General features: G+C 43.8%; 3 non-coding genes and 2 pseudogenes across 3 annotated transcripts; all 5 read right to left on the minus strand.

The window, feature by feature from the left end:
• Positions 1 to 1563: 1563 nt before the first annotated feature.
• LOC142690655 (U2 spliceosomal RNA) lies at positions 1564 to 1665 on the minus strand (annotated as a pseudogene).
• Positions 1666 to 2954: 1289 nt separating this feature from the next.
• On the minus strand, positions 2955 to 3152 carry LOC142690637 (U2 spliceosomal RNA). Its single transcript, XR_012859364.1, has one exon. It is a non-coding gene; the product is annotated as a U2 spliceosomal RNA (small nuclear RNA).
• Positions 3153 to 9471: 6319 nt separating this feature from the next.
• Positions 9472 to 9656, minus strand: LOC142690572 (U2 spliceosomal RNA). Its single transcript, XR_012859323.1, has one exon. It is a non-coding gene; the product is annotated as a U2 spliceosomal RNA (small nuclear RNA).
• Positions 9657 to 16106: 6450 nt separating this feature from the next.
• On the minus strand, positions 16107 to 16297 carry LOC142690524 (U2 spliceosomal RNA). The gene has a single exon (XR_012859289.1). It is a non-coding gene; the product is annotated as a U2 spliceosomal RNA (small nuclear RNA).
• A 1285-nt stretch (positions 16298 to 17582) lies between these two features.
• On the minus strand, positions 17583 to 17785 carry LOC142690636 (U2 spliceosomal RNA; annotated as a pseudogene).
• Between the last annotated feature and the right edge of the window lie 6074 nt (positions 17786 to 23859).

Below are 23859 nucleotides of genomic sequence, written 5' to 3' on the forward strand. Positions count from 1 at the left end.
GGATGGCACCTGAGGAGACAAGAGGGGGAAAATCCTCCAGGGAGAGGACTCCAGCAGCTGGAGGGGAAGATGTTAGTGCTGCTGGAGCTGGGGAGAAGGGAGGCTGGGTTGGGAGAGGTGCAGGTGACAGGACCACTGAGATGGGTGGGTAGGAGAAGGTGAGAGCCTCAGTGGGGGTGACAGGGGTTGGGGACGGGGGGGTGGGGAGGGCCGGGCGAGGGAGGGTGGGAAGGGTAGGGCGAGGGAGGGCCGGGAGAGGGGGGGGAGGGACTGTCGTCTTCTTACCATCCTTCTTTTTCCCGGTCTTCTGTGCCGCTGGAGCTCTGGCTGGGGCGGGGTTCCCTCTGGCTGGAGCTTTTGCTGCTACAGTTGCCCAGGATCGATCCCTCTTCGGGCAGTCCTTGTAAGAGTGGGCTGCTTGTCCGCAGAGGTTGCACATTGTCCGTTTCGGGCAGTCTTTGGTCTCGTGTCCTGTTACCCGGCAGTTCTTGCAGGCGTCCTCCTTGCAGTCCTTCACCGAATGACCCTTCTTGCTGCATCTCCTGCAGATCTGCGGCATGTCCGGGTAATAGATGAGGCCGTAGGAGTTGCCCAGCGAGAATGACTGGGGCAGGTGCTGGAGGCCGTCTTCCGCGCTCGAATCCTTGTTCAGTCGGACGATTACCGACCACTTGCCAGTCCAGAAGCCGAGTCCGTTCAGGATGTGGGTGGGTTCCCTCACCACTGTGCAGAACCGCTTCAGGAGCGTGGTGATGTCTTTGCCGGGGGTGTGTGGGTTCCGCATTGAGACCGTCACCCGCCTTTCCTCTCTTTGGACAGGGCAGTTGCCCACAAAGCGAGAGAAAGGGGATTCAGGCCTCGCCGCTTTCACCATCTCCCAGTACCTTCTGCAGATGTTGATCGAAGCGAAGGTCACGAAGAACATCCCGGTCATGAAGGCCTGGATGCTGATGGTCTCCGGCTTAGCGAAGCCCTGGTCCAGGAGCATCTTCTGGCAGAACACTTCTTCCGTCATGTCCGGCACTCTCCCGTCCACCTCCTTCAGCTTCAGGGCCACCGTCTGCTTCATCCAGGGCTCCAGGGTTGGAGCAGCCTGGTTCGGCTTCCTGGTGGCCTGTTCGCTTGAGGAGGCTTCAGGAGGAGATGTCCTGGCCTGGGCCGGCTCACCTGGTCCATCAGCCTTCTTCTTCTGGGTGGCAGGGTTGCTGGTTGAGGCCATGGCTTCTTCCAGCTGTTCCTGTCGCTTGGGGAGGATCTTCGATAGCTCTTTCCCGAAGGGGGCGGAGCTATGCAAATCTTCTCCTTGCTGGCCGAGGTTCTTCCACGAAATTTCTTCCGCAGCGGTTCCTCGTCGAGCTTCTTCTGCGGCCGAGCTTCTTCAAAGATCCCCTTCAGCAGCGGCTCTTCTCCGAAGGTCTCTGTCGCAGTTCTCCTTCTTCCCGGCAGCGATCTCCCGGAGCTTCTTCCCCGATGGCGGCTTCTCCCTTCTGGATCTTCGTCTTCGGTGGTTCTTCTCCGCAGTTCGTCGCCGGCTTCGTCTGGAACGCTCTTGGATCGCTAAGCTAGTGTTTATAGCCCCCAGTGGTTCTCCGAGCTATCTATCCTTACAAGGACTGATAAGAACAGATACTACACTTGATCTTAGCCAAAAGGCCGAGAAGCGATAACCCGAATGGGCCGGCCGTTGACCGAGCCTGTCCCATACTGCTGTTCACCCCTTGCAGCGATTCAGCCTACTCCTAGGCAATTCCATGGGGCCCTGCAGGCTCACACACATTTACAGCTACTAAGCGGGAGGTGAATAAAGGCCGGAGAGGAAGCTACACAGGATTTGCTTCTTTTGCTTGCACCACAATGCAGTGCTGAAAGAGGAGGAATCTACATAAAAACGCCTTCCTGGCAACGCCCAAATGCCCTCCTGCCATGCAGATAAACACTGGCAGCGGCAGCAAGTGCATGCCCACAGCCACCCCTTGTTCCTTCACACCTTGTATCAGCTGTAATCCAGTCCAGTCCAGTGCTGCCTGCTGAGCAGCACTGACCAACACTGCCTGGGCCCAGGCTTTTATCTATCTCTGAGGCAGGCCCCATTATGATGTCAGAAAGCTGGCTCTGGAATCCTGAGGGCTCCACTATGACACGTGCAAAGTTCCGTCTGAACTTTATATAAGACGGTGAGGCTCAGTCAGTCACTCAGTGTTGCCTGAGAGGGCAACACTGCAACAGCCGGCCGCCAGGCTGTCTTTTTTTTGCACATTTATTTGCCTCCAGGAGGCCACAAGAGGGAGACAAGGGACTGCAAAATGGAAAATAAGCATCCACCAACTTTACAGACAACTTCTCCTTGCTCCTACAACCTCCATCCTTGCACAGTTTGTTATTCTTCTAGGTAACATAGTAACAAATCCAAATTGCTGCTCTCTTTGTAGGCAAGCAAGGGTTTGTTGCAACTGCAATTCTTACTTCTTCTTGAAATGTAGGGACGACAGTACATTCCATCACATCCATCTAGTGTACACAGGTAGGTCCATTGTGGCGGGTAGGCGGCTGGCTGCTTTAATGGCTGTTTGCTGTTCCCCTACTCCACTCCACTCCACTATTTGACTGTGGTGCTGCATCAATCAGTGGCTGGCTCAGGTGCAGCTCTTTAACTTACCTAGGAGGGAGGGAGGGCGGAGAGAAGACAAGGAAGGTGAATGAGCTGTTCCAATGTGAAATGCCGGAAACACAGAAACACAGAAGACACACACACACACACACACACAACAAGAGGTGGCAATGTATTAATTAATTGCATTTAATAAATGAGCTCATTATCACACATGACTGTACAAATGCATTGTCCAACAGGTGTTGAAATAATGGGATTAAAAGGGGAGATCCCATCAGAAAGACAAAAACAATAGCAAACACAAATAGCACTTTTGGAATCTGATTTTAGTCAACACATAAGGGAAGGGTGCACCGGTCCTGGAAATACTGCAATACCAGGTCAATGCGTGGAGTGGACAGAGCAAGCTCTATTTCCATCTCCCTGTTCTAAAAATCCATTTAATATATGGTCCCCAGATAGGGGACGTATCAGATATTAAACTGATAAGAACAGATTTTTTTTTTTTTTTTTTTTTTTTTTTTTTTTTTTATTAAACCATTCAGGTTTTTTTGAATAAAACCGAGAACTGTAGTTGTTCAAACCACCTCTCTATTTTTCAAAAAATCTCATCACTCTGGTTCGTTATTTTATTTTTCCATCAAATACAAATTAATTCAAACAAATTCCTCAAACTAAATACCTCCATTTTAACATTCGCCATATCCCTTCCGCATCCATACCTTTTCCTAGATCCCATTTATAATAAAAATACAATTTAGCCAATACCATACTAACCACATCCTCCATCTCAAATACTTCTCTTTTATACACATTCAAATTCCTCGTATTCCACAATACCTCTTTCACACAAGTCAAAAAAATCCACAACACTCTATCCTTTTCACTACCCAAACTACACAAACCAAACAAGACAATTTCATACGTCAAACTCTTCAAACCAGTCAATTCTTCGCACAACCCACTCAACTTTTTCCAAACATCCTTTGCATGCTTACACGACCAAAACACATGACTCACATCCTCATCATCCCCACAACCTTCTCTCGGACACCTTTCAGATGCAACCAAACCTCTTCTTTTCTGAACACTCCTTACAGGCAACACACCATGTACCGACATCCATAACAAATCTTTCTGCTTATTTGACACATCATACGTAACAATCTTCTTCCACACAGACTTAGACTCCATCGAATTCAAACCATTTACAGAACACATCACATTATTCATACACATACTTCTCACAACATTCTTTTCACTCAAAAATCTCTCCATTCTTACATCCTCTAGCTGGAACTTTTTAATAAATTTTTCAACATACAAATACCACCCTGTGCACTGAAAAGCAATTGGTTTACATAAATTACGTTTTTCCCACCTTAGACGCTGAATCACCGTTCCAGCTAGATACTTAGACATTCTGGAAGCCTTGGATTCTTTAAAAAAAAGCTCTACAAAAAAACGTACACAATTAATTCCAATGAAAATCTCCAAATTTGGGAAATCCAAGCCTCCATTACGTCTACTTTTCATTAGAATTTCTCTCTTTGCCTTCTCAATCCCGCTCCCCCATAAAAAAAGGAACAAAACTCTATTCACTTTTTTTAACATAGCTACAGCAGGAGGAAAAACCAGAGCAACATATAAAATCATAGGAAGAATAATACTTTTGACAATTAAAACCTTCCCCGAAAAAGAAAGATCCCTCATTCTCCACATTTCCAACTTTCTCACAATCCTACCACCTAACTCATCCCAACTTTCTCTCCCTTTCAGCTCCTCATCAAACACAATACCCAAAATTTTCACACCATTCACCTGTTCCATATCAGAATCACTCACCCGCTCATTACTGAAAAAAATTTTAAATTTGCTCTTACCCCAATTTATTTTAAAAGCAGACGCAATACAAAACATATTTACGATCAACTTCACTCTGGACATATCATACACTGAATCACACAATACGCAAATATCATCCATATATCCCAAAGCTTTCACACGTTTTCCATCACACCCGGGCACCACCAAACCTTTCACAACCTTATCATTTCTAATCATTTGCAACAATGGTTCAATCGCGCAAATAAATAGGATAGGAGACAACGGACAACCCTGTCGCACACCAGACATAATACAAAATGATTCTGAAAAAAACCCATTCACCTGCACACAACTCTTTGCATTCGCATATAAATTCTTCAACAAACTCACAAACTGAACCGGAAAACCCATTCTCTCTAACACTTTGAACAAAAACACATGCGCCACACGATCAAACGCTTTCTCAAAATCTAACGCACACACAATCACCTTCTTATTCCGACCCTTACAATCCTCAAGCATGTCCCGCACCAACGCCACGTTTTCATGCAATTTCCTTTTCGGTACCGCACATACCTGATCCTCATCAATCACACACCCAATCACATCTCTCATACGATTCGCAATCAGCTTGGCAAAAATTTTATAATCCGTATTAAGCAAAGTAATTGGTCGCCAGTTTTCTAACCGTCTCTTATCTCCTTTTTTATGCAACAAAACTACCATACCCTTCTTCATCACATCACACATATTAGTCCCAGAAAACAACACTCTCATAACTTCTATAACATCCTTCCCAATTATATCCCAATATTTCCCATAGAAATCAGCTGGTATTCCATCGATCCCTGGAGACTTATTTTTAGCCATACTTCCCACCACATCCTTTACTTCACCATCCATAATCTCACCAAGCAAAAACGCACATTCACTTTCAGGAACAAAATTACCCACAATATCCAAAAACTCCTCATCATCACCCAGATCACACTTCTTCACATCATACAGTTTTTTATAAAAATCAGACACCACATCAATCACATCCTTACCAAACACCTCTTTATCATCCTTATCCAATAACACATTCATTCCACTTTTCCCACCACACATTTTTTTAAAGAAAAATCTAGTGCACTTCTCATGATTATCTCTAACCTCCACCTTAGACCTAAATATAATTTCTTTCCCTTTCTCTCGGAACCACTCCTTAATATCTTTTTTTGTTTTTTCCAAATCGTGTCTTACATCCATACCCAAATTTTTACATTGTTGAAGGAACGTCATCCGCATATTAAAGCGTGAATATTCTAATCTTTTCCTTCTCGCTCTTCTATACCCTATCTGTCTAAAAAACCCACCAATCTTTTTTTTCACCCATACCCACCATTCACACACATTAGAGAAAGAACTTTTCTTCCTAACCCAAAACCCATATTTTTTCCCAAACCTAGTTTTTACCCTTTCATCACTCAGAAAACTAACATTCATCTTCCATACCCCTCTACCATAAAATAAATTATTTATAACAAAAACCCCCAACAAACACTCGTGATCTGAAAACCACACTCTCTCCTGCGCATAATCTACACATTTCATTGCAGAGGTAGAAAAAAAGAAAAAGTCCAGACGAGAATCCGTTCTTCCGTCATCGGCATGGTAAGTAAATGGACCTGGTTTCCTGGTGACAGCGTCCTGCAAAGCAAAGTCCTGCAAAATTTTATTCCACAAAACTCCGGTAGCGTCCACATTAGACTCTGTGGATCCAGCTCGGGCCTGCTTCTCCAGGATACAGTTAATGTCCCCAACAATAATTACAGGAACTTTACCGTGTAGAAAAAATTTTAAAGTATCAAAAAGTGCCAACCTATCAGATTTCACAGCATGGCCATAGATATTGATAAGCCTAAACTGCCATCCCTTATAGGCTAGTAACACACAGACACATCTTCCTTCCTGAATGATTTGAGTCTGTTTGATGACAAACTCATTATTTTTAAAAAGGATACCAATTCCATCATTCCTATTTGTGGAAGAAAAGGACCAAATTGCTTCCCCAAACTTCCATTCTTCTTTACTAGGATTTTTTGACAAACCACATTCTTGTACACAAACGATGTCACTGCCCTTAGAGGCCAAAAAGTCCAGGACTGCAGCACGCTTGTGAGCAGAGGAGAACACCCGTACATTTTGAGAGACAATCTTTAATCTCAAAGACATGCGGGCATAGTATGGTTAGTGCAATGTAAAGCCATGAAATAACCAGAACATATCACGTCCCAGGGAAATACATAGCTCTTTCCAGATTTGCCACATTGACTTCACTGAGGAAACCTTCCCCAGGAGAGCTGGGTACTTCTGAGGCCACCTCAGATGACTTAGGGCTAGAACTGGAGTCACTATCCAGCAAAGAAAAAGGATTTGCATGAGCAGAATCTTCCAACAAACCTATCTTCAGTCTCTTCACCGCCTTTCCAGACTTGCCCCTTTTTGAGACCACTTTATGGAAGATTTCCGCACTAGTGGCACTAGGCATCCTAGCCTCCTTCTCATCCTCCTCTGATATTGACCACTCCACTTTAGCTGAGTCGTCCATTTTTGACTCTGGGCTAGAAAAAGACAAAATTTGCATACTTGCACCATTATCATGGGAAGCACACCCAATAGGTGGCGCTGTGTCTTCACCTTCCATAGGCATAACAACAGGTGTTTCCTCAACAATCGGCTCTGCAGGAGGGACCACACCCAACTCCATGCTGCTAATATGTGAGGTTAGAACCTCTCCTAGTACAGCTTTCCCAGGGTCCTGAGAAGCAGCCACAGAAACACTGCCAGCTGGCTCTGGAGTTATATCAGAAATGGCAGCAAGGGAACTTGTTGTTCTCACCTGTCTGCCCCATGTTCTTCTCTCTTGCCCTAAAAAGGGAAACACCTTTGGACATTTTCTGCATGTATGACCAGGCAAACCACAAATGTCACACCTGGATGGGGAAATACACGCACTAGCCTCATGTCCTATTTCCTTGCAATTTCTGCAAACCTTGCCTTTACATTCATCTTTGGTATGCCCGTAGGAAAAACAGGATCTACAAAAGCAAGGCATATCCTGGTAGTACAGATATCCCTTGTTCCCACCAATGGAAAAATTTGCAGGAGGATTCATCACTCCTCCAATACAGCTGGAGTCAGGTTTCAGCCTGACCCAGTACTTGATATCACCATTAAAGACTCCCCATAGGTTCTTCTGCTCCACACCTCCTCTAACATGGGTACAGTAGTGAGCTAAAAAAGCCCTGACCAGCCTTCTATCCAAAAATGGGTTATACATATGAATTGTTATACATTTTTCCACTGCAGAAAAAAGAGGTTGCACTTCAATGGATGTTAAAGCCTCATGCATGTGTTTCTCCTTGAGCAACTGAAAAACGTTTAAACAATAGGCAGCCTCAAAAAAGGATACATCATATGTAGCAATATTGCTAAAAGCTTGGATACAGAATACCTCTACCAACTTAACTCCAGCCAGGTCCAGAAGGATGTTCTCAATGATATGTCCAGTATCAACTTCGTCTCTCCTCTGCTCATTCACCACGAAACGGATAGTGTTACGCACAGCTGCCATCTTGATATGAAATGCCCAACGGCACGGTGATCGCTCCCAAAAACGTCGGAAAGGACTCCACGAAAGGCCGAACCCCCCGGCCCAGACCAGGCAATGAACCTGATCTGAGCCAAAAGGCCGAGAAGCGATAACCCGAATGGGCCGGCCGTTGACCGAGCCTGTCCCATACTGCTGTTCACCCCTTGCAGCGATTCAGCCTACTCCTAGGCAATTCCATGGGGCCCTGCAGGCTCACACACATTTACAGCTACTAAGCGGGAGGTGAATAAAGGCCGGAGAGGAAGCTACACAGGATTTGCTTCTTTTGCTTGCACCACAATGCAGTGCTGAAAGAGGAGGAATCTACATAAAAACGCCTTCCTGGCAACGCCCAAATGCCCTCCTGCCATGCAGATAAACACTGGCAGCGGCAGCAAGTGCATGCCCACAGCCACCCCTTGTTCCTTCACACCTTGTATCAGCTGTAATCCAGTCCAGTCCAGTGCTGCCTGCTGAGCAGCACTGACCAACACTGCCTGGGCCCAGGCTTTTATCTATCTCTGAGGCAGGCCCCATTATGATGTCAGAAAGCTGGCTCTGGAATCCTGAGGGCTCCACTATGACACGTGCAAAGTTCCGTCTGAACTTTATATAAGACGGTGAGGCTCAGTCAGTCACTCAGTGTTGCCTGAGAGGGCAACACTGCAACAGCCGGCCGCCAGGCTGTCTTTTTTTTGCACATTTATTTGCCTCCAGGAGGCCACAAGAGGGAGACAAGGGACTGCAAAATGGAAAATAAGCATCCACCAACTTTACAGACAACTTCTCCTTGCTCCTACAACCTCCATCCTTGCACAGTTTGTTATTCTTCTAGGTAACATAGTAACAAATCCAAATTGCTGCTCTCTTTGTAGGCAAGCAAGGGTTTGTTGCAACTGCAATTCTTACTTCTTCTTGAAATGTAGGGACGACAGTACATTCCATCACATCCATCTAGTGTACACAGGTAGGTCCATTGTGGCGGGTAGGCGGCTGGCTGCTTTAATGGCTGTTTGCTGTTCCCCTACTCCACTCCACTCCACTATTTGACTGTGGTGCTGCATCAATCAGTGGCTGGCTCAGGTGCAGCTCTTTAACTTACCTAGGAGGGAGGGAGGGCGGAGAGAAGACAAGGAAGGTGAATGAGCTGTTCCAATGTGAAATGCCGGAAACACAGAAACACAGAAGACACACACACACACACACAACAAGAGGTGGCAATGTATTAATTAATTGCATTTAATAAATGAGCTCATTATCACACATGACTGTACAAATGCATTGTCCAACAGGTGTTGAAATAATGGGATTAAAAGGGGAGATCCCATCAGAAAGACAAAAACAATAGCAAACACAAATAGCACTTTTGGAATCTGATTTTAGTCAACACATAAGGGAAGGGTGCACCGGTCCTGGAAATACTGCAATACCAGGTCAATGCGTGGAGTGGACAGAGCAAGCTCTATTTCCATCTCCCTGTTCTAAAAATCCATTTAATATATGGTCCCCAGATAGGGGACGTATCAGATATTAAACTGATAAGAACAGATTTTTTTTTTGTTTTGGCTGTACCACAAGGATACAAAACCGTTTATTCAAATTTCAAAAGATTTTACATACAGGTGCAAGACATTTACAATATAGAATTCCAATCATTAAAATGCCATTTTACATATGCAGAAGCGTCCTTTTGTTTATCAAGTAAAAGATATAAAAACATTTCACTTAAAATCATCCCAATTACATTATCCACCGATAAAATATCCTTTTTAAAAAGTAAAATGTTCCGTGCCTTCCAAAGAGCTGCCTTCACACAGTTTATGATCCTCCATGCCGTCCATCTGTCTGGAAAGGAAACACAGTCTATTTGTCCATATAATATGACGTAATAGTTCAAAGTCTTTATTGCCGTGATTGTTTTTAGTAGCGGTAAAATCTTCTTCCAAACGTCCTTCGCAAAATCGCAAGTCCATAATAGATGAAAAACAGTTTCCTCGTTGTGGCATCCCTCTCTTGGGCAATTGGCTGTAGATGACAAATGCCTTCTGTGTTGGAAGGAACGGCATGGCAGGCAACTGTGGACGCAGCTCCAGGCTAGGTCTTTCTGGGAATTAAAAAGATAAAAAGAATTCAGCATTTTCCATATATTCTTACATTGTATCTCATTAAAATTCCCAATAAAACAAACCTCAGTGGATTTTGAAATAAATTTTGTTAAAACTTTGCCATTCATTAAGACATCTGTTTTTACCTTAGTGAGATTAAAAAGGATAACAATTTTCTCTAAAATCTCATAAATATCTGGCATGTTAAAACTGTAGGGATGTTTAAGATCAGTTTGAAACCACCCAAAACGCCTCATGAAATTTCCCAAATTATATCTCAAGAAGAATGACCAGTAGTTTTCTTTAAAAAAATTCTTAAAACATAATGAAAAGAACTTAGTGTATAAGAAAACTCTAAAATCAGTAAAATCTTTTCCTCCTTTATCTTTGGGTTTAAAAACGATTTCTCTTTTTAATTTTTCCATTTTTGAATTCCAAAAGAAAGTGAAACATGCTTTTTGCAATTTGCATAAAATACGGGTGGGAGGGGGGAAGACTAAGCTCAAGTATAAAATCAAAGGCAGGATCACCATTTTAATAATAAGCACTTTGCCCTCCATAGTCAGATCTCTCATTCTCCATATACATAACTTCTGGTTTACTTTTTGCATGATCCCCTCCCAGTTCTCCGTTACATTATTGTATTCATTAAAATAAATACCTAAAATCTTCACTTTCTCTACAATTGGAATCTCAATGTCTTGCATATCTATTGCACCAATCTTTAAAATCTCACATTTATTAAAATTTACTTTAAAACCTGATGCACAGCAGAAATAATGGATTTGTTTTAAGGTCTTTTTTAATGATATATTATCCTTACAGGTTATTGCAACATCATCCATATAACTTACAACCTTGGCTTCAGTACCCTTGCTACCCGGGAGAGCTACCCCACAAATGTCATTATCTCTCCTAATCATGCATAAAAGGGGTTCAAGGGCACAGATAAAAAGTAGAGGTGATAGGGGACAACCTTGTTTCACACCGGACCTGAGGGGAACAGCCTGGGACTTAAAACCATTAATTAAAATTCTACTTTGACAGTCCCTATAAAATGCTTTTAAAGAATTTATAAAATTTTCTGGTACGCCCATCTTTCCTAAAACATTGAATAAAAACTGGTGTGAGACCCTGTCAAATGCTTTTTCAAAATCTACCATTAAAATTGCCAAGTTGCTTTTCCTGCTGTTTGCATCATTTATCAGATCTTTTATGAGGTTAAGATTTTCCCATATACTTCTTCCTGGAATTCCACAGACTTGATTGGGGTGAATAAGTTTCTCAATCACAGTTTTGAGTCTGTTTGCACAGATCTTGGCCATTACCTTGTAGTCGCAATTTAATAAAGTTATCGGCCTCCAGTTCTTGATCTCTTCTTTATTACCTTTTTTGTGCAGTAATGATACATCACCCATTTTCCAGGATTCTGGTAAAATCTTTGAGCTAAAAACTTCTAAAAGGAGAGATAAAAAATCATCCTTTAAAACCTCATAAAAAGTTCTGTAAAATTCGATTGGTACCCCATCAGCTCCTGGAACCTTGCCCAACTTAAAACTATTTATAGTATCCAGCATCTCTTTCTCGGTGATGGGCTGTAATAAAGCAGATTGGGCATTAAAATCTAAAACACATGAAACTTCTTTTAAAACGTTCTCCATAAAATTAGTATCCACATTTTTTTCGCTAAAAAGATTTTTATAATAAATATGAGTTTTTTTTAAAATGTTGTCAATATCGGTTTCTCCTTCCATTTTATCTATATGAATCTTCTTTTGTATACTTTTTTTAAAAAAGTATCTGGAGCATTTCTCGTTTTCTTCCATGTGTTGTATTTTTGCTTTAAAAATTATCTCTTTTCCTTTATCTTCCAGAAACATTTGGGCTTCTTTTTTAACCTGTATTATCTCCTCAGTCACTTCTACCCCCACAGACCTTATTTTGTAAAGAGTTTGCAATTGAATATTTAATTTTTCATAGACCGCTCTTTTTTCTTTTGCTCTTTGAATTCCATACCTTATGAAAAAATTTTTGATCTTCTTCTTCATCTTATCCCACCATAACGTCATGGATTCTGTAGGGTCTCTCTTTCGCTTACACCTATTATAAAACCTAATAAAATCTGCAATTATTTTTTCATCCTTTAAAAGTGCTACATTCATCTTCCATGAACTGGAGCCTCTTCTAAAACCAGAGTCAAAATTTAGAACAAATAAAAGGCCTTTATGGTCAGAGAACATGTTTGTTAAAAGTTCACAGTGGACAGGTAAAATTTGCTGAGAAGAAAAAATAAAATCAATTCTTGAGCTACATCGTATGTTACTCCAAGTAGTGCTATCTAGATCTGACATTTTTTTATTACAATTTTTGAAGACATCTGTAAGTTTAAAATCACTCACAATGTTACTTAAAAGACCAGAAGTTTTATCGTAGTTTCTACTGGAGGACTGCGTAATTCTTTTTTCACCTCTTAAAACACAATTAAAATCCCCAGCTAAAACCAAGGGACAGGAATCGGTTATAAAAAGAGGTAAAATTCCCAGCATTTCTTCTCTTTCTTTTTTATCTGGTGATCCATAAAAATTTAAAAACTGCCACTTAATACCATTTATAAAAGCCTTTACTAATAAAATCCTGCCTGGTAAAATTTCTTGTTTAAAAGTAATGTTAATATTACCCTTAAAAAGGATTGCCACTCCTGCAGATTTTGATAGGTTAGAACCAGACCATACCGAAGTTCCATATTTCCAATCTGTTTCGTATTTTTGATATTCTGCCCGATGAGGGATGCCACACTCCTGCAAAAAGAACACTGAAGCAGAAAGCAGGGATAAATAATTAAAAAGGACTGTTCTGCGTATTTTTGACTTGAGTCCCCTTACATTTAGGGAGAGTCCTTTTAAAACTGCCATTGATGAGATATAAAAGGTGGGATAAAACACAATTTTCAACCCCTTAAAACCTTTATTTCTTCTTCCAGCCTAGCCAACCCCTGAGAGCTGTCAGAGTTTTCCAGGTCACCTCTAGAAGTTACGCAGTGCAAGAAGCTTGTAGAACTGGAATCGCTGTCTGTTGCCTCCTCCGAAAAATCCTCACACAGAGGACTAAGGAGAGTATTTGGAATGATCGTTAAACCCGTCTTTCCCCTCTCTGGTGTTTTTGACCCGTAGTCCGTCTCTTCCATAGGGCCTCCTGAATGGGAAGCGCCAGGCTGTCCAACAGACATCTGGGCCATCTCTTCTGGGGTTTCCGGGACAGTGCTGGTTGCTCCAGGTTCACCTACAGGTTGTATTGCTAAGTACCGGTTTGTCATCCTTAGTACGTCCTGATTTTGAGGCTCACCTGTCTTCCGTTTTTTCGCACCTAGATCTTCTTGTTTTTCTTGAGAAACAGCTTCCTCCGGGTTTCTACCTTCCTTTCGAGAAAAAGGCATCCCCGTCCCCTGCTTCTCTATTCGCTTCCTCTCCTTTTGTCGGTCCTTCATCCTAATTTGAGACTGAAATCCTTCGTTATCCAGAGAGGCAACAGACTTACCAGTATTAATGTCCAAAGTGTGACTTGCTTCTTGGGTCTCCATTCTTGCTTCCTCTTCGGGGGCCGGCTGGTTTTCCAGTTGTTTCTCTCGTTGGGGTCGGTATGTAGAAATTTGTGGTCTCTTCTGCGGTTTCTGTCTGTGGGGACAAGCTATGTAAAAGTGACTGGTGTCTTGACACAGACTACACTTTTTTGGTTTGTTACAATTTTTAACAGTATGGTTTTGGCTACCACAATTTGTGCAAGTACTCTCACAATCATTTTTTGTATGCCCATATTTTTTGCAAATTCTACAAAATTCCTCCATACCGTTAAAAAAAATATCACCGTTAATATTGCCCAATTTAAAACGAGCTGGGGGTACCAATTTTTCCTCAGGTGCTTTTGGGTCGTCTTTAAGTTCAACAAAAAATTTCCATTTAGAGGTCCATACATCAAACTCATTCATAACCTTCCCCTTAGGAATAACCAAAGTACAAAAATTTTTTAAAAAAAATATTATCTCATCTTCAGTTATATAAGGAGAATACATTTTAATCACCATGAGTTTCCGATCTGAAGAAAAATGCTCCATAATCTGGACCCCTTTAAGCCTGGGATCTCTGCCTACCTTTTTCAAGCGATTTGCAAAATCCAAGTATATACCGTCATATCGCAAGGTCACATCATAGATCCCACGCCTAGGATAGTCCTGGATTGCCAAAATCTCCAATGGCCGGATCGCAAATACTCCCAAAAGCACCTCTTCGATCAGGTGTTTCAATCCACGATTGGCTGGAGCCTCCTCCGTATACGTAAAACGTACCGAGTTTTTTAGCCGAGTGAAGTTCGGCTCGAACGTGAGAGTATCATCTGCCGCCATGATAACTCACTGGGTATCGCACCACAGAGACACACGGGTCACTGTGGCCAGGGGGATCGCCGCTCGTTGCTCCGGACTAAGCCTCTCTCCCAAATAGCAGCACGGGGGTGAAGTCCAGGCGAACCTGGACAATCCCCCGAGGCCGAGAGAGAGGGTACCGGAGCACCTCCCAACCAAAACCAAGGCAGTACTGATACGAATAAACAGCACTACACTTGATCTCAGCCAGAAGGCCGAGAAGCGATAACCCGAATGGGCCGGCCGTTGACCGAGCCTGTCCCATACTGCTGTTCACCCCTTGCAGCGATTCAGCCTACTCCTAGGCAATTCCATGGGGCCCTGCAGGCTCACACACATTTACAGCTACTAAGCGGGAGGTGAATAAAGGCCGGAGAGGAAGCTACACAGGATTTGCTTCTTTTGCTTGCACCACAATGCAGTGCTGAAAGAGGAGGAATCTACATAAAAACGCCTTCCTGGCAACGCCCAAATGCCCTCCTGCCATGCAGATAAACACTGGCAGCGGCAGCAAGTGCATGCCCACAGCCACCCCTTGTTCCTTCACACCTTGTATCAGCTGTAATCCAGTCCAGTCCAGTGCTGCCTGCTGAGCAGCACTGACCAACACTGCCTGGGCCCAGGCTTTTATCTATCTCTGAGGCAGGCCCCATTATGATGTCAGAAAGCTGGCTCTGGAATCCTGAGGGCTCCACTATGACACGTGCAAAGTTCCGTCTGAACTTTATATAAGACGGTGAGGCTCAGTCAGTCACTCAGTGTTGCCTGAGAGGGCAACACTGCAACAGCCGGCCGCCAGGCTGTCTTTTTTTTGCACATTTATTTGCCTCCAGGAGGCCACAAGAGGGAGACAAGGGACTGCAAAATGGAAAATAAGCATCCACCAACTTTACAGACAACTTCTCCTTGCTCCTACAACCTCCATCCTTGCACAGTTTGTTATTCTTCTAGGTAACATAGTAACAAATCCAAATTGCTGCTCTCTTTGTAGGCAAGCAAGGGTTTGTTGCAACTGCAATTCTTACTTCTTCTTGAAATGTAGGGACGACAGTACATTCCATCACATCCATCTAGTGTACACAGGTAGGTCCATTGTGGCGGGTAGGCGGCTGGCTGCTTTAATGGCTGTTTGCTGTTCCCCTACTCCACTCCACTCCACTATTTGACTGTGGTGCTGCATCAATCAGTGGCTGGCTCAGGTGCAGCTCTTTAACTTACCTAGGAGGGAGGGAGGGCGGAGAGAAGACAAGGAAGGTGAATGAGCTGTTCCAATGTGAAATGCCGGAAACACAGAAACACAGAAGACACACACACACACACACAACAAGAGGTGGCAATGTATTAATTAATTGCATTTAATAAATGAGCTCATTATCACACATGACTGTACAAATGCATTGTCCAACAGGTGTTGAAATAATGGGATTAAAAGGGGAGATCCCATCAGAAAGACAAAAACAATAGCAAACACAAATAGCACTTTTGGAATCTGATTTTAGTCAACACATAAGGGAAGGGTGCACCGGTCCTGGAAATACTGCAATACCAGGTCAATGCGTGGAGTGGACAGAGCAAGCTCTATTTCCATCTCCCTGTTCTAAAAATCCATTTAATATATGGTCCCCAGATAGGGGACGTATCAGATATTAAACTGATAAGAACAGATACTACACTTGATCTTAGCCAAAAGGCCGAGAAGCGATAACCCGAATGGGCCGGCCGTTGACCGAGCCTGTCCCATACTGCTGTTCACCCCTTGCAGCGATTCAGCCTACTCCTAGGCAATTCCATGGGGCCCTGCAGGCTCACACACATTTACAGCTACTAAGCGGGAGGTGAATAAAGGCCGGAGAGGAAGCTACACAGGATTTGCTTCTTTTGCTTGCACCACAATGCAGTGCTGAAAGAGGAGGAATCTACATAAAAACGCCTTCCTGGCAACGCCCAAATGCCCTCCTGCCATGCAGATAAACACTGGCAGCGGCAGCAAGTGCATGCCCACAGCCACCCCTTGTTCCTTCACACCTTGTATCAGCTGTAATCCAGTCCAGTCCAGTGCTGCCTGCTGAGCAGCACTGACCAACACTGCCTGGGCCCAGGCTTTTATCTATCTCTGAGGCAGGCCCCATTATGATGTCAGAAAGCTGGCTCTGGAATCCTGAGGGCTCCACTATGACACGTGCAAAGTTCCGTCTGAACTTTATATAAGACGGTGAGGCTCAGTCAGTCACTCAGTGTTGCCTGAGAGGGCAACACTGCAACAGCCGGCCGCCAGGCTGTCTTTTTTTTGCACATTTATTTGCCTCCAGGAGGCCACAAGAGGGAGACAAGGGACTGCAAAATGGAAAATAAGCATCCACCAACTTTACAGACAACTTCTCCTTGCTCCTACAACCTCCATCCTTGCACAGTTTGTTATTCTTCTAGGTAACATAGTAACAAATCCAAATTGCTGCTCTCTTTGTAGGCAAGCAAGGGTTTGTTGCAACTGCAATTCTTACTTCTTCTTGAAATGTAGGGACGACAGTACATTCCATCACATCCATCTAGTGTACACAGGTAGGTCCATTGTGGCGGGTAGGCGGCTGGCTGCTTTAATGGCTGTTTGCTGTTCCCCTACTCCACTCCACTCCACTATTTGACTGTGGTGCTGCATCAATCAGTGGCTGGCTCAGGTGCAGCTCTTTAACTTACCTAGGAGGGAGGGAGGGCGGAGAGAAGACAAGGAAGGTGAATGAGCTGTTCCAATGTGAAATGCCGGAAACACAGAAACACAGAAGACACACACACACACACACAACAAGAGGTGGCAATGTATTAATTAATTGCATTTAATAAATGAGCTCATTATCACACATGACTGTACAAATGCATTGTCCAACAGGTGTTGAAATAATGGGATTAAAAGGGGAGATCCCATCAGAAAGACAAAAACAATAGCAAACACAAATAGCACTTTTGGAATCTGATTTTAGTCAACACATAAGGGAAGGGTGCACCGGTCCTGGAAATACTGCAATACCAGGTCAATGCGTGGAGTGGACAGAGCAAGCTCTATTTCCATCTCCCTGTTCTAAAAATCCATTTAATATATGGTCCCCAGATAGGGGACGTATCAGATATTAAACTGATAAGAACAGATTTTTTTTTTTTTTCAGTTGGCTACCCCCTCGCGGGGGTGTCAATGATTTATTAATAAAAATTCAATTTTACAATAGATAACACAACAATTACATCAAACATTTTCATATTGTTACAATAGTAAAAATCAAATTACATTAATATTTATAGGGGGACATGGTGGCAAATCTTTATTTATTGGAGTTCCAGTCAGTCACAAACCATTTATTTAGAAGGGTGGCATTTGCTTTCCTGTCAATTAAATAATATAAATACATCTCACTAAAACAAAGACCTAAAACATCATCCGTTGTTAAAACGTCGTGTTTAAAAAGAAGGATGTTCCTGGCCTTCCAAAGAGCTTCTTTAGCGCAATTCATCGTCTTCCATGCTATTGTCTTCTGATTCGCGGTCGGGCATCCAAATTGTCCATATAAAATATCATCGTAACATAAGTCCTTCAGGTCTGCCATCTTTTCCATAAGAGGGAATATCTTTTTCCAAAAATGTTGTGCAAAGTAACATGTCCAAAGTAAATGACGCACTGTCTCCTCAGCCTGGCAGCCTTCCCTCGGGCAGACGGCAGACCTCGCGAATCTTCTTCTGTATTGGAATGCCCGGCATGGAAGACATTGATGAATGCAGCTCCAGGCCAGGTCCTTCTGTGTGTTAAAGAGATAAAATATGTTAGACATTTTCCAGATAAAACCACTGCGTTTTTCGTTAAAATTGTCTATTCTGCTGACCGCATCCTCTCTTTTTAGGTCGATTAAAAGCTTCTTGCTATTTTTAAGATCATTAATACTCTTCCCTTTTAATTTAAATAAAGCAACTATTTTTTCTAAAATTACATATTGTGGGGGTAAATTAAAAGCATAAGGTGAGGTTAAAATAATCTGGAACCACCCACACCTTCGCATAAAAAACCCTGTATTATAACGTAAATAAAACGACCAATAGTGCTCTTTAAAAAGGGAATTAAAACAGAAGCTAAAAAATTTTAGTAAAAGAAACCTATTAAAATCTGGAAAGTCTTTGCCACCCTTTGGTTTGGACTTCATCACGATTCCTCTCTTTAATTTCTCCATTCTGGAACTCCAAAAGAAAGTAAAACAAGCTTTGGTTATTTTTCTCAGTAAAACCGTGGGAGGAGGGAAAACCATACTCAGATATAAAAGCAGGGGTAAAATGACCATTTTAATAATTAAAATTTTTCCCTCCATAGTAAGCTTCCTCATATTCCACATACATATCTTCTTGTTTACTTTCTGCGCCACCATGTCCCAACTGATAAAACCATTGTCGTACTCACTGAAGGAGACCCCTAAAATTTTAATATTATCCGACACAGGAACTGGTATGTCACTAAAAACCATGCTTCCTATGCTTAAAATACTACTCTTGCTAAAGTTTATCTTAAAACTGGAAGCACAGCAATAAAACTCTATCTGCTTGAGGGCTCTCTGAAGCGACCGGGTGTCCCTGCATAATACCGCTACATCATCCATGTACCCCACTGCTTTAGCCTCTATGCCGCCTCCCCCTGGTAGGGGGACTCCACGTATCAACTTGTCTCGGCGAATTGCGCATAATAGAGGCTCTAACGCACATATAAAAAGCAGTGGGGACAAGGGACACCCCTGCTTCACCCCAGAGTTTAAAAATACATCCTGTGTCTTAAAACCATTTACTAAAATCTTACTTGTACAATTTTTATAAAAGGCTTTGATGGATAATAAAAATCCTTCAGGTATACCCATACGCTCTAAAACCTTAAACAAATAAAAGTGAGAGACACGGTCAAAAGCTTTTTCAAAGTCTATTGATAAAATTGCTAAATTATTCTTCTTAGACCTCGTGTCCTCAATCACATCTTTAATAAGGTTAAGATTGTCCCAGATGCTGCGGCCTGGCACCCCACATACTTGGTTGGAATGTATTATGTGGGGTATTATGGCTTTCATCCGGTTCGCACATAATTTAGCCATGATCTTGTAGTCGCTGTTTAGAAGGGTTATTGGTCTCCAGTTCTTTAAAACTGCGATGTCACCCGTCTTGTATAATAGGGAGACCTCACCCTTCTGCCAGGACTTAGGCAGCATCTTGGATTTAAAAACTTCTGCGTATAGTAAAAACAAATCTTCTTTTAAAAGATCATAAAATTTTACATAAAACTCACTGGGTATACCGTCCGGACCAGGAACTTTACCTGCTTTAAAACTTTTAACTGTTTCTAAAATCTCCTGCTCCGTCAGGTCCTGCAATAAAAAATTCTGGGAGACAGGGTCTAAAACAGTGGTAATCTCCTTCAGTGAGTCACGCATAAAATCACGATCCACAGTCTTAACATTAAAAAGGTCAGTATAAAACTCATGAACTTTACTTAAAAGACCCTGTACATCCGACACACCTTCAATATTTTTGATGACAGCCCTTTTATTGTTGATTTTTTTTAAAAAGTACCTGGAGCAGGTCTCGTTCTCCTCTATGTTTTGAATTTTTGAACGAAAGATTATTTCTTTACCTTTCTGCTCCAGGCACTGGGCTATCTCCTTTTTAAGGTCGGTGATGTCGGCTTCCACTTCTATTTCATTGTCTCGCATTTTGTACAGGGTCTGCAGACGGGTGTTTAATGTATTAAAAACAGCATATTTTATTTTGGCTTTTACCACACTCTTTTTAATAAAAAAATCTTTTATTTTACTTTTCATCTTCTCCCACCATGCACTGATGGGAGCTCTGGTATCTCTCACCCGCCTGCTTTTCTTGTAAAATTCAATAAAATCGGTTAAAACCTGTGGATCATCTAAAAGGGAAACATTCATCTTCCAGGACTTCTTACAAATAAGATTATTAAGATCACGCTTCACATAAAAAGATAAAAGCCTATGATCTGAAAACACGTTGGTTAAAACTTCACATTTAAAAGGCAGTAAGTTCTCATTACAAAATATAAAATCTATCCTGGAGCTACAGGTGGCGTTGCTCCAGGTAACGCCGGCTTCCTCTGGACTGCTCCTGTTACATTCTTTGTAAACATCTTTTAAATTAAAATCGCTCACCATATTTTTGAGCAGTCCAGAGGTCTTATCGTAATTTCTGCTTGTAGCACTTGTAAGCCGGCGTTCCCCTCTCAGGATACAGTTAAAATCACCTGCGAGGATAAAAGGCTCAGTTGTGTTAATAAAAAGAGGTAAAACTTCTAGCATTTCTGCCCTCTCATTTTTATCAGGTGAGCCATAAAAATTTAAAAACTGCCATTTCACACCGTCAATAAAAGCCTTAACCAATAAAATACGTCCTGGTAAGATTTCTTGAATAAAATCAATTAAAACGTTTCCCTTAAATAGAATGGCGACCCCTGCTGATCTGGACTCGTTTGATCCAGACCAGACGGATGGACCATATTTCCAATCTTCTTTATATTTGGTGTACTTCATCGTATGGGGAATACCGCACTCCTGCAGGAAAAAAACAGAGGCTGCCAGGCAAGATAAAAAATTGAAGAGAGCAACCCTTCTTACTTTAGACTTGGCGCCCCTCACGTTGAGGGATATTCCCTTTAGTTCAGACATTGTGGAGTTTTGAATGCGTATTTGATTTTAAAATAATAAATAGTAGCGGTATTTTAAAATCACACATTTTCTCCACCAGCAATACCAAATATCTCACTTGGGCTCAGATACCCGCCCCCGTCCGAATCATTTGTCAGGAGGGAGAACGAAGGAGAGGAACTACCTTCGCTGAGGGTAACGCCAGCAACCAAGCTTCTGCGTACGGGGAGCCCAAACTCATTCGGATCTCCCTGGGTCTCAAACGGTTGACCGTCTAGGTCGGGTGGGTCCCCTAGGGGGCCCGCACCTCCCCCCTGGGACCGTGCAGGCCCTTCTGGAGGGGGAGGTTGCGCACGAGGTGGGGTGTCAGTTTCCACGGGGGGAACAGTGCCCGCCCTCCTCACCAGTCGCGGCGAGGAGGGGGTTCTAGGAGGAGCCGCATCGTTTTTCACCGTTGTGTCCATCTGCTCCTCCCCTGTCTCCCCCCTACTGACTCTGGCTTGCCTCCCTTTTTTTCGGGGACCCACCGGCACCTCGTCCTCTTCCTCCGACGAGGATGCCAGAGACCCAGGGCTTGGAGCAGGCCCGGCACCCCCTGAGCAACCAGCCTTCTGGGATGCCTCAGTTTTTCCGGCCTGCTCCTTTTCCGCCTTCCGCTTAGTCTGCCGCTTTTCCTTCGCACTGGGCTCCCCTTTATCCTCCAAGGTTGCTGGCTGCGAGGTACCTGTTTTGGCTCCAGTCCCTCGCACCTTTGAAGCCCAGGTACCTCTCTCCTCTTTCGTGTGGCTGGTCTGTTCCTCTCCCTGGGGACGGGTTTGGTCCGCTGGTGGAGCACGTGGGGGCGCTCCGGGTTGCTCATCTTCTTCGCCTCGGTACCTATAGGGGCAAGAAAAATACAGATGACCAGTTTTCTGACAAAAGTTACATTTTTTTTCTCCTGTGCATTCTCTAATTGTGTGCTCTTTGCTTCCGCAGTTCCTGCAGGTGACATCGCAGTTGTAACTGGTATGCCCATAGGTACCGCAGGCCCTGCAGAAGTTTGGCATCCCCGAGAAGTAGAGGTCGCCATTCACTGTTCCAATTTTAAAACGAGCCGGTGGGAGTCTCGTATTTTGGGTGGAGGGGTCCTTTATCAAAGTCACTAAGTACTTCCACTTGACGGTCCACACACCGCACTCGTTCATAACTCTCCCCATAAGCTTGATGTTCTTGAAGTAGGCAGCTAAGAATGCTGCCACTTCCTGGTCCTTCACATATGGGGAATACATCTTAATCACCACGAGTTTGGTTACCTCAAAAGCATGCTCTATTACCTGGACTCCCAAAGACGTGAGTTGAACTTTTTCCCTCTCAGCTTTGTCCATAGCATCACGGAGGATACCTTCTCCAACAAAAGTTATGTCAAAAACTCCACGCCTTGGGTAATCCTGGATCGCCAAAATTTCATGCTTGCGGACCGCCAGCAACTTCTCGAGGATTTCGTATACGAGGAACTTGACACCTCGTGGACCGCCTCCACCCTCTGCCAAGATGACTCTAGCAGAGTTTCGCAGCCGGGCGTATACCGGCACCGCATCGGGTTCGCCTGCCATTAGCGTGGCCAGGTCGAACCGCGCAGCTTTCGCTGCGCCCCTTGACGTACAGAGACCAAGGGGCTGGGGGGATCGCAACTCGTTGCTCAGGACTAAGCCTCTCTCCCAAATAGCAGCACGGGGGTGAAGTCCAGGCGAACCTGGACGATCCCCCGAGGCCGAGAGAGAGGGTACCTGAGCACCTTCTGACTAAAAACCTCCTGTATAAATACACTTGGTCTTAGCCAAAAGGCCGAGAAGCGATAACCCGAATGGGCCGGCCGTTGACCGAGCCTGTCCCATACTGCTGTTCACCCCTTGCAGCGATTCAGCCTACTCCTAGGCAATTCCATGGGGCCCTGCAGGCTCACACACATTTACAGCTACTAAGCGGGAGGTGAATAAAGGCCGGAGAGGAAGCTACACAGGATTTGCTTCTTTTGCTTGCACCACAATGCAGTGCTGAAAGAGGAGGAATCTACATAAAAACGCCTTCCTGGCAACGCCCAAATGCCCTCCTGCCATGCAGATAAACACTGGCAGCGGCAGCAAGTGCATGCCCACAGCCACCCCTTGTTCCTTCACACCTTGTATCAGCTGTAATCCAGTCCAGTCCAGTGCTGCCTGCTGAGCAGCACTGACCAACACTGCCTGGGCCCAGGCTTTTATCTATCTCTGAGGCAGGCCCCATTATGATGTCAGAAAGCTGGCTCTGGAATCCTGAGGGCTCCACTATGACACGTGCAAAGTTCCGTCTGAACTTTATATAAGACGGTGAGGCTCAGTCAGTCACTCAGTGTTGCCTGAGAGGGCAACACTGCAACAGCCGGCCGCCAGGCTGTCTTTTTTTTGCACATTTATTTGCCTCCAGGAGGCCACAAGAGGGAGACAAGGGACTGCAAAATGGAAAATAAGCATCCACCAACTTTACAGACAACTTCTCCTTGCTCCTACAACCTCCATCCTTGCACAGTTTGTTATTCTTCTAGGTAACATAGTAACAAATCCAAATTGCTGCTC

The sequence above is a fragment of the Rhinoderma darwinii genome, assembly GCF_050947455.1.
Source record: "Rhinoderma darwinii isolate aRhiDar2 chromosome 5 unlocalized genomic scaffold, aRhiDar2.hap1 SUPER_5_unloc_34, whole genome shotgun sequence".
Classification (NCBI taxonomy): Eukaryota; Metazoa; Chordata; class Amphibia; order Anura; family Rhinodermatidae; genus Rhinoderma; species Rhinoderma darwinii.